Genomic DNA, 8,041 nt, shown 5'->3' on the forward strand with positions numbered 1-8,041 from the left:
GAATAAAAACTCATTTGTCCGGAAAAACATAGAGACTTGCGTCTATCATTTGTGTTGAGAAAGGTTTGTTTCCAGAGCTGACGAGCAGAAAACAGACGCAGGCGATCATGGAACGGATACGCAAACGAAATAAAACGGTACGTTCGATTTTATCGTAAAAACATTGCTTTCGGTTCAAGTACCGTAGACATCTATCTCATGTAAGAACATTTTTATAGATGTCCGATTGTCGATGTGCCGTAAAGGTGAACATGGAAGAAATTAAGTAAAAAGATACAATTCCCTTTATGAAGCGAGCTAAATAACAAACTACCAATTAATGAACAATAGAGGAAAAGTAAAGAATTTATTAACGAAACGTGTCACATAATTGGCTGGCACGTGGCGAGCACGGTTGTGTTATGTAAGATATTTTAACGAGTTATTTTATTACATATTTTTTACAAAGGAGTTACCACTTATCACGGCTCGGAGGCCACTCGAGGATAAAGGTTAATGAGTGTATAGTAGTCAATGGGAAAACGTCGCAGTAATCGTTAGTAGTGGGAATTTGGTAAATTGGATTACTCAAAGGGATGGCGCATCAAGAATTTGTTCACGTTGGACTTGAAGACGACCATATTGTAGTCAGTCGGCAAGCAGGAAAACGGAAGACAATTCCACATGCGTGCAGTTCTAAGAAAGAAGCTTTGTTTATGGAATCTACGTTTAGGTTTAGGCACAGATAAAAAGTGGGGGAAATTATTGATAGTGGTTTCAGATAGATGAGTGTATTTCGTGAAAGTCAGTCCAGGGGCAGGGACCATAGATTGAAACTCAGACTAGCACTTGCCATGAAAATATCGATAATGCAGTGACAGGCTGGCAACATCTCTTCTGTGGGAAAGAGGTTGCAGGGAAGATAAAAGAGCTTCTCTCACTAGGTTACGACGTCTATTTTGAACTTAGTCAAGGTAGGATAAGCTCTATGTATATGTAGGAACACAACGAAATACTATAATATATTACATGACGAGTTTAACTCCTGTCGAATCTCTTTACAGATGGAGAAGGTATTAACCCACAATTTCCCCATACCTAAGAGTAAAATGGCGCCCGTGTTCACTTTGTAGCATAAAAGGTGCCTTTTTACGTGAGAGCTTGCGTTAAGAAATTAAATAGCGAAAAAGGGCTTGTATACCGCAAAAAACACCATATACGACATAACCGCCTTTTGTTTCACTGTAAACCGATTTGTCGTGACGCATACGTAAACAGACATAACAATTATTGAACAATAGAGGAAAAGTAAACAATTTATTAACGAAACGTGTCACGTAATTGACTGGCACGTGACGAGCACATTTGTGTTATGTAAGAGATTTTAACGAGTTATAAACATTATACACTCATGAGCAAAAAGAAAATGGGGCAAGCGTGAAAGAAGGAAGAAATCGATTTTTCAATATTTTTCCATGAATTTTTGTTAATTTTAACTGAAAATTTCTATTTTGCAGATCATTATTATTATAGCATGTAATAATAAATGGAAAAATTAATCCTAAAATGGTAAGACCGCATCTTGGCGAGGATATAAAAAAACCGAATTGCAGGATTAAGGCAGACCAAAATAATTTATAAGCAGATTTTTTATATTTTAAGAAAAGAAAATCTGAAAACATCTCTTTCTGTAGTAAAGCGAATTAATCAAAGGTTCGAAGTCGAATGCTTGGTAAAAGAGCGTCCACTTTGAAGGGCGGCCACAGGCTTAAATATCCCAGAACATTGTTTTTCAACATGATAATGCCCCTGCACACACTGTTAAAGTCACAAGAAAATGGTTTTCTGATAATTCAATTAATTTGATATTTTGGCCTGGTCAAAGTCCCGATTTAAACCCAACCGAGAATATTTGGTCCATAATATCTCGTGCATTGGCTAGAAGAACTTTTTCAAACAATGACAAACTATGGGAAGTTGTGCAAAGCGAATGGAATAGCATCTCCTCTTCGCAGTGTTCCACTTTTGTTGAGAACATATCTAAAATGATTGATCTTTTAAAGAAATCAAAAGGGAATGCTATTCCATCCTAAGCATTTATTAAAGTAAATGTTTTGTTCTGTGTTATTAGTCTTGTTTAAGTTTCCTTGTTCAATTGTTCATTGTTTACCATAGCTTTTGGTGCAATAAAATTTATAAAATTTGTTTGGCCCATTTTTCTTTTTTTTTTTTTTTTTGCTCTCGAGTGTATGTAGAAATATAACAAATACAAGAAAACAGCACGACTAATCTACTGCTACAACTAAACTACAAGTACTTCATTACTAAGCGTTTTACTACAACTACTACTAAAACTACTACACACTTTAACTAGTACTACTGATTATTACTATTAATACTATTACTGCACTACAGCATTAAGCTAATATTACAACTGGATTGTATCTACCTCACCACTAAGCTAGTACTAAAAATAAATTGCTAATAAGCTTCTATCTTTACATCACCAACGCTCTGATCCCCATCTGGCATCAATTGAAATGGATGGCTCTCGTCTTGGGGAGGTTCCATGTTTTGACAAGCTTCTGGGCTTGACCTTTATTCCTGATCTGAAATGGAACACGTACATACAAATCTGTTGCCAAGGTCGCTGGACAAATGGTGGGATGCTTCTACCGCTCCAGTAGATATCTCACTGCTGATGCAATTCTCTATCGATATAAAAGCCAAGTACGTCTAAGGATGGAATACTGTTGCAACATTAGGACAGGAGCTGCTAGAAGCAGCTTATCATGCCTTGACAGTTCAAAATAGACTTCATAGCCTAGTGGGAGATGCTCTTTTCTCTTCCCTGCAACCTCTTTCCCACAGAAGAGATTTTGCGAGCCTGTCTTTGTTTTATCGTTATTTCCATAGCAAGTGCTCGACTGAGCTTCAATCTGTAGTTCTCCCTCGCCAAACATTCATGAAAAACACCTGTCTACCTGAAACTACTGTCAATAATTTCCCCCACTCTTTATCTGTGCCTAAATCAAAACGTAGATTCCATGAACAATGTTTCTCTCTTAGAAATGCACGCCTGTGGAACTCTCTTCTATGTCTGCTTCCCAGCTGACTACAATTGTATTGGCTTCAAGTCAAATATGAACAAATTCCTGACGAACGCCCCCCCTCCCTGAAGTAATCCAATTTACGAAATCTTCAATGACTACAATATTATCCCATTGACTACTGTACACTCTATAATCCTTATCCTCGAGTGGCCTCCGGGCCTTGATAAATGGTAACTCTTGTGTAAAAAAAAGCTATTACTGTATTACTAAACTAATACTTCCACAAAACTACTACTACAACCCCGGCACTTCTAAGCTAGTATTACGAGGGGCGTTTAAAATGTAATTTTCCCGTTTCTCATTCCGCCCGAATTGATCGGGGAGGGGGCTGCAATTGTATTGTTTAGATTACTGGACATGCATTCATGATTTAAACATTTCATCTCTTTATTGCAGCAATTAACTGCGTGAGACTCTAAGAAAGCAATACATGTCATAAACGTGCGTCAGAAGCAGAGAAGAGTTATTGAGTCCCCAGCAAAGTTCATAAATAATGGTAATGACTATGTATAAAATTAAATTCTGAAGCGCAAAAATTCGCTAGCTTTAATGGTACACCTCCCACCTTCGTAGTCCTACAACGTTTTGAGTTTTAAAATAATAGCAGGCGTTACTTTTGGAACGACTCTTGTATAATAACGCGCGTTATGGGCGCCCATGCACAGCCATCGTACAATGCTGGCAAAAGGGCATTGAAAAAGGTGACAACTACCCAGAAAAGTAAATTCCGAACCAAAAAAGATCCCTCGTTTTCATCGTTCCTCTCCCGTCTTTATAGCTCTTCAACTTTTTTGGTTAAAATAAATAGTAGGCGTTACTTTTATAACGAGTCTCATATAATCTTACTATTAGGTTGATGCTAAAATAATGTCGTTCAACTATATATATTTGGATGAAAAAAACATTATTTTTGCACCACCTAATATATTTTTTTACTACACTGGGCGACCATAGGATGGAACGATAAAGTTGTCGCTCTAAAGAAAACAGCACTATATCTTTATTTAAACACGTTTACAACACTATATCCGAATTTAAACACTTTTATTGAAAATATTCAATTATGTGGTAGAGCTGACATTTTTTCAAAGTAGCCGCCTTCAGCCTCAATCACCGCCTTGATACCCGTCCGGAATTAGAAGCATGCTTTTCCACAAGCGCCGGCGGGAGCTCGGCAAATAGTTGGCGAATAGTGGCGATCAGGCTGGCTTTAATATTGTGGGAGGTCTGAATGATGGTGATGTTCTCCACGTATGACCAAAAGAAGTAGAGTGGGTTTTGGTCGAAGGAGGAAGGGCCAATGAGAGAAGGGTAAAAGTCGTAGCACTCATTCTGAAGCTAAACCTGGATCTCTTTGGACTTGTGGGCTGGTGCCAAGTCTTGCTGACACACCTAGGGTCTACCAGCGACCACCTGATTACACTAGAGCATCACCACAATTTTCATCACATCAAGGTACACTTTGGTGTTAACTTTCAAACCGACTTCGAAGATGTGAGGTGGCATGATACGACCCTCACTTGAAACCACACCAACGACCATAACCGTGGCCGGAAACTTTGTTTTCATCACCTTGGGCACAATCCTGTCATTCGCAGCAATCCAGCTATGCATTTTTATGGGGCTGGCAAAGATTCCGTTGTCATAACTTAGATCGGTAGAGAAAATAATTTGTACATCTTCGGTGCATCTTCGATCTCGCTCTTTGAAAATTGTGTCACTTTCAGACATGATAGACGGCTCCTATCGTTCCTGGGATTTGTACACAACTGGCCAACTACAGGGTGGTCAAAAAGTCAGGTAACATGTTAAAGGTAGAAAAAAAATCCATTATAATCTCTATTCGTTTAATATTATTTGTTTAAATATTTGAGTGTAATATATAAACTACCCCTCCTGATTTCTGGCTTTGGGGCTATGTAAAGGATAGCGTTTATGGCAAGAAGCCTAATACAATAGCGTCTTTAAAGTTATTTATTGAAGAGGAGATTGCGCGGATATCAGCTGACATGATTACACGTGTTACACAATCAGTGGTTAATCGCTTCCAGCGATTGATAGAGAGAAATGGACGACAATTAACAAAATAAACATATTTCATGTTTGTTTCATTTTATATTTCAATGTATGGTACTTAAATATACGTGTATTGCTAATATCGTTTTTCTTTAAAATGTTACCTGACTTTTTGACCACCCTGTAGTTGATTATCTGCAAGACCTAAAGAAAAAACGGTTTTCATCAAACGGAAAAGGAATCATGACGTCTTTTCTAGTTCGACAAATTTTATCATTCCACCTTGTAAAATACTCCTACTCTTATATATGTGTTTGAATGTTTTATTTGTATTTACAGACAAGCAGGAACCTGTTCACAGCAATAAGTGTTTATGCACGTCTCGATAAGTGAAAGTATTTATAACAAAGATATTGCTCGGCGATTTTCAATCAAAACTTCCGATTTATATATCCTGCTCACATTTCATAAACTGTATCGAAGAAGCATAACATTTATTGGCTTGGCCAATGTTAACCTTATTCACATAATCTATAAAATATTAGGCTGGAGGCATTTCCCCTTTGGCTATTTAAAGTTATGCGCAGCAGACCCGGTATGATACAAAGGTGTCTTTCTGAAGTCGTACTATAAAAAGAATCAGTGTGTGAATATTTGCAGAGAGAGAGAAAGAACGAAGAAGAGGAGGACTGGTATATTGATCGAGGCAAAATAGATTTGCGTATATTTCTAAAAATCTAACAGACATACTATATATATATAAAGGCTTCCTTCAGTCTTTGCAGACAATGGATACCCACTGTAAGGGTGCCTGCGCGTGAAATTTGTGTGGCAAGAGTTGCGCAATCCAACCACGCCTCTCCTGAGTCAACATTGTTGCATACCAGTGGCAAGTTGAGGTACAAGACGACTGGAAACAATGCCGAGATAAGCGGAGAGCACATACAGCGCCTAGAATTCCCAAATGGTCACCCATCTGGTATAAGCCAGGCTCAACGTTGCTTAACTTCACTTCGGTGATCTGACGAGAACCGGTGTGTCAACGTGATTATGCCGTATATATATATATATATATATATATATATATATATATATATATATATATATATATATATATATATATATATAAAGCTGAACGTCAGTGTGTGTGTCTGGTCACAAAAATGCTCCTATATGGTTGTCTATTATAGAAAACTGATCACATATAATGATAGAAGATATATCGAGACACGGGAATGGGTATGTTTGATCTGGCATAATGATGATTCATTAAAATTGTGGGGTCTGCGTACGCGCCTGGTCCACAAAGTATGGAAATAAAAAAAATTAAGAATTATAAAAAAAATGTTTACAAGTGTTTTTGATATAGATGTATATAAGAATACTTTGATAAGTGTGTTTTAACTTAAATAGGGATGGTATAATAAAATTGTGGGATCTGCGTTCGCGCCTGGCCTCCATAGAATGGAAACAGGCACAAACTTTAATAAAGACTTTTCATATCTATCTGCGAAATAACTTTGATAATTATGTTTCAGTTTGAAGAAATATGGTATAATAAAATTATGGGGTGTTCGTTTGCGCCTGACCTCCATAGAATGGAAATATGTCACAAAGTTTAACAAGGTTCTTTAATATAGATCCACAGAATATTGTGATAAGTGTTTCAGTGTGAACAGGTATGGTATAATAAATCATGGAGTTTATCTATTTTATTTTGACTTTTATCATATTTTGCTTTGGTTTTGATACCCCCAAATTCGAAGCTATCTCTTTACAGCCCTTCCTTGTCATAACCTATCATACTTTCATAAATCAGTAGGCTATTTTTGAACCCAGTCAACGACGGGTACTTTTGCTAGTATATATATATATATATATACATATATATACATATATATATATATATAGAGAGAGAGAGAGAGAGAGAGAGAGAGGAGAGAGACAGACAGACAGATAGATAGAAAGATATATATATATATATATATATATATATATATATATATATATATATATATATAATTACTTGCTATGATAATTATTCAATACTTCAGTATCTACATACACTAGCGTTTCATCCTTTCGGGGATCATTAGTGCAGTGTGTCACGATTAACACCAGTCGATAGATTCGAACCCGGCAACAGAAGCCATCTCTAGCTCCATTAGAAAGGACCTAATGCATTCGGCCTCATTAACCGCGAGAAATGCTGTTGAAATTGAAACATCTATTTTTAAATGATTTAACGTCTGTCAGAGTGATCTACTCATTATATGATGATCTGCGCATAAGAGCTAAATTGACCAACTTTATTTCAACTGATAGTGCACAATGGAAAGTAGTCTATCTACATCATATATAACAGTTAATTTATTTTCCCTCTACAAAATAACTCAAAATATAACCATTAAAAACTAAATCCCTAGCAGCAAAAGTGAGTACACCCCTTACGAAAAGTTGACAATATGAAAATACAACATGTCAAGTCTCAATATTTTGTGTGGCCACCATCATTATCCAAAACTGCCTTTACTCTCCTGGGCATGCAGTTTACCAGAGCTTCACATGTAACCATGGAATGCTCTTCCACTCTTCAATTACAGCGTCGTAGAGTTGGCAGGTATTTGAGACTTTGCCCACCTCCACTTTCTGCTTGAGGATGCCCCAAAGATGTTCTATTGGATTCAAGTCTAGAGAAATGCTTGGGCAGTCCATCACCTTTAACCTCAGCCTCTTCAGTAAAGCAGTGGTTGTCTTGGATGTGTGTTTTGTGTTTTCGGTCATTGTTATGCTGGAACACTGCTTTCTCTCTCTCCCTCTCTCTCTCTCTCTCTCTCTCTCTCTCTCTCTATATATATATATATATATATATGTATATATGTGTGTGAATACTTATATATATGTACGTGTGTATGCATATATATATATATATA

At 36.9% G+C, this 8,041-nt stretch overlaps 1 pseudogene; it reads right to left on the minus strand.

Annotated features, from left to right (window-relative positions):
- Window positions 1-6,047: 6,047 nt before the first annotated feature.
- On the minus strand, window positions 6,048-6,169 carry LOC145255875 (5S ribosomal RNA; annotated as a pseudogene).
- Between the last annotated feature and the right edge of the window lie 1,872 nt (window positions 6,170-8,041).

Source organism: Euprymna scolopes, chromosome 31 (genome assembly GCF_053919585.1).
Source record: "Euprymna scolopes isolate OS-2025 chromosome 31, ASM5391958v1, whole genome shotgun sequence".
Lineage (NCBI taxonomy): Eukaryota > Metazoa > Mollusca > Cephalopoda > Sepiida > Sepiolidae > Euprymna > Euprymna scolopes.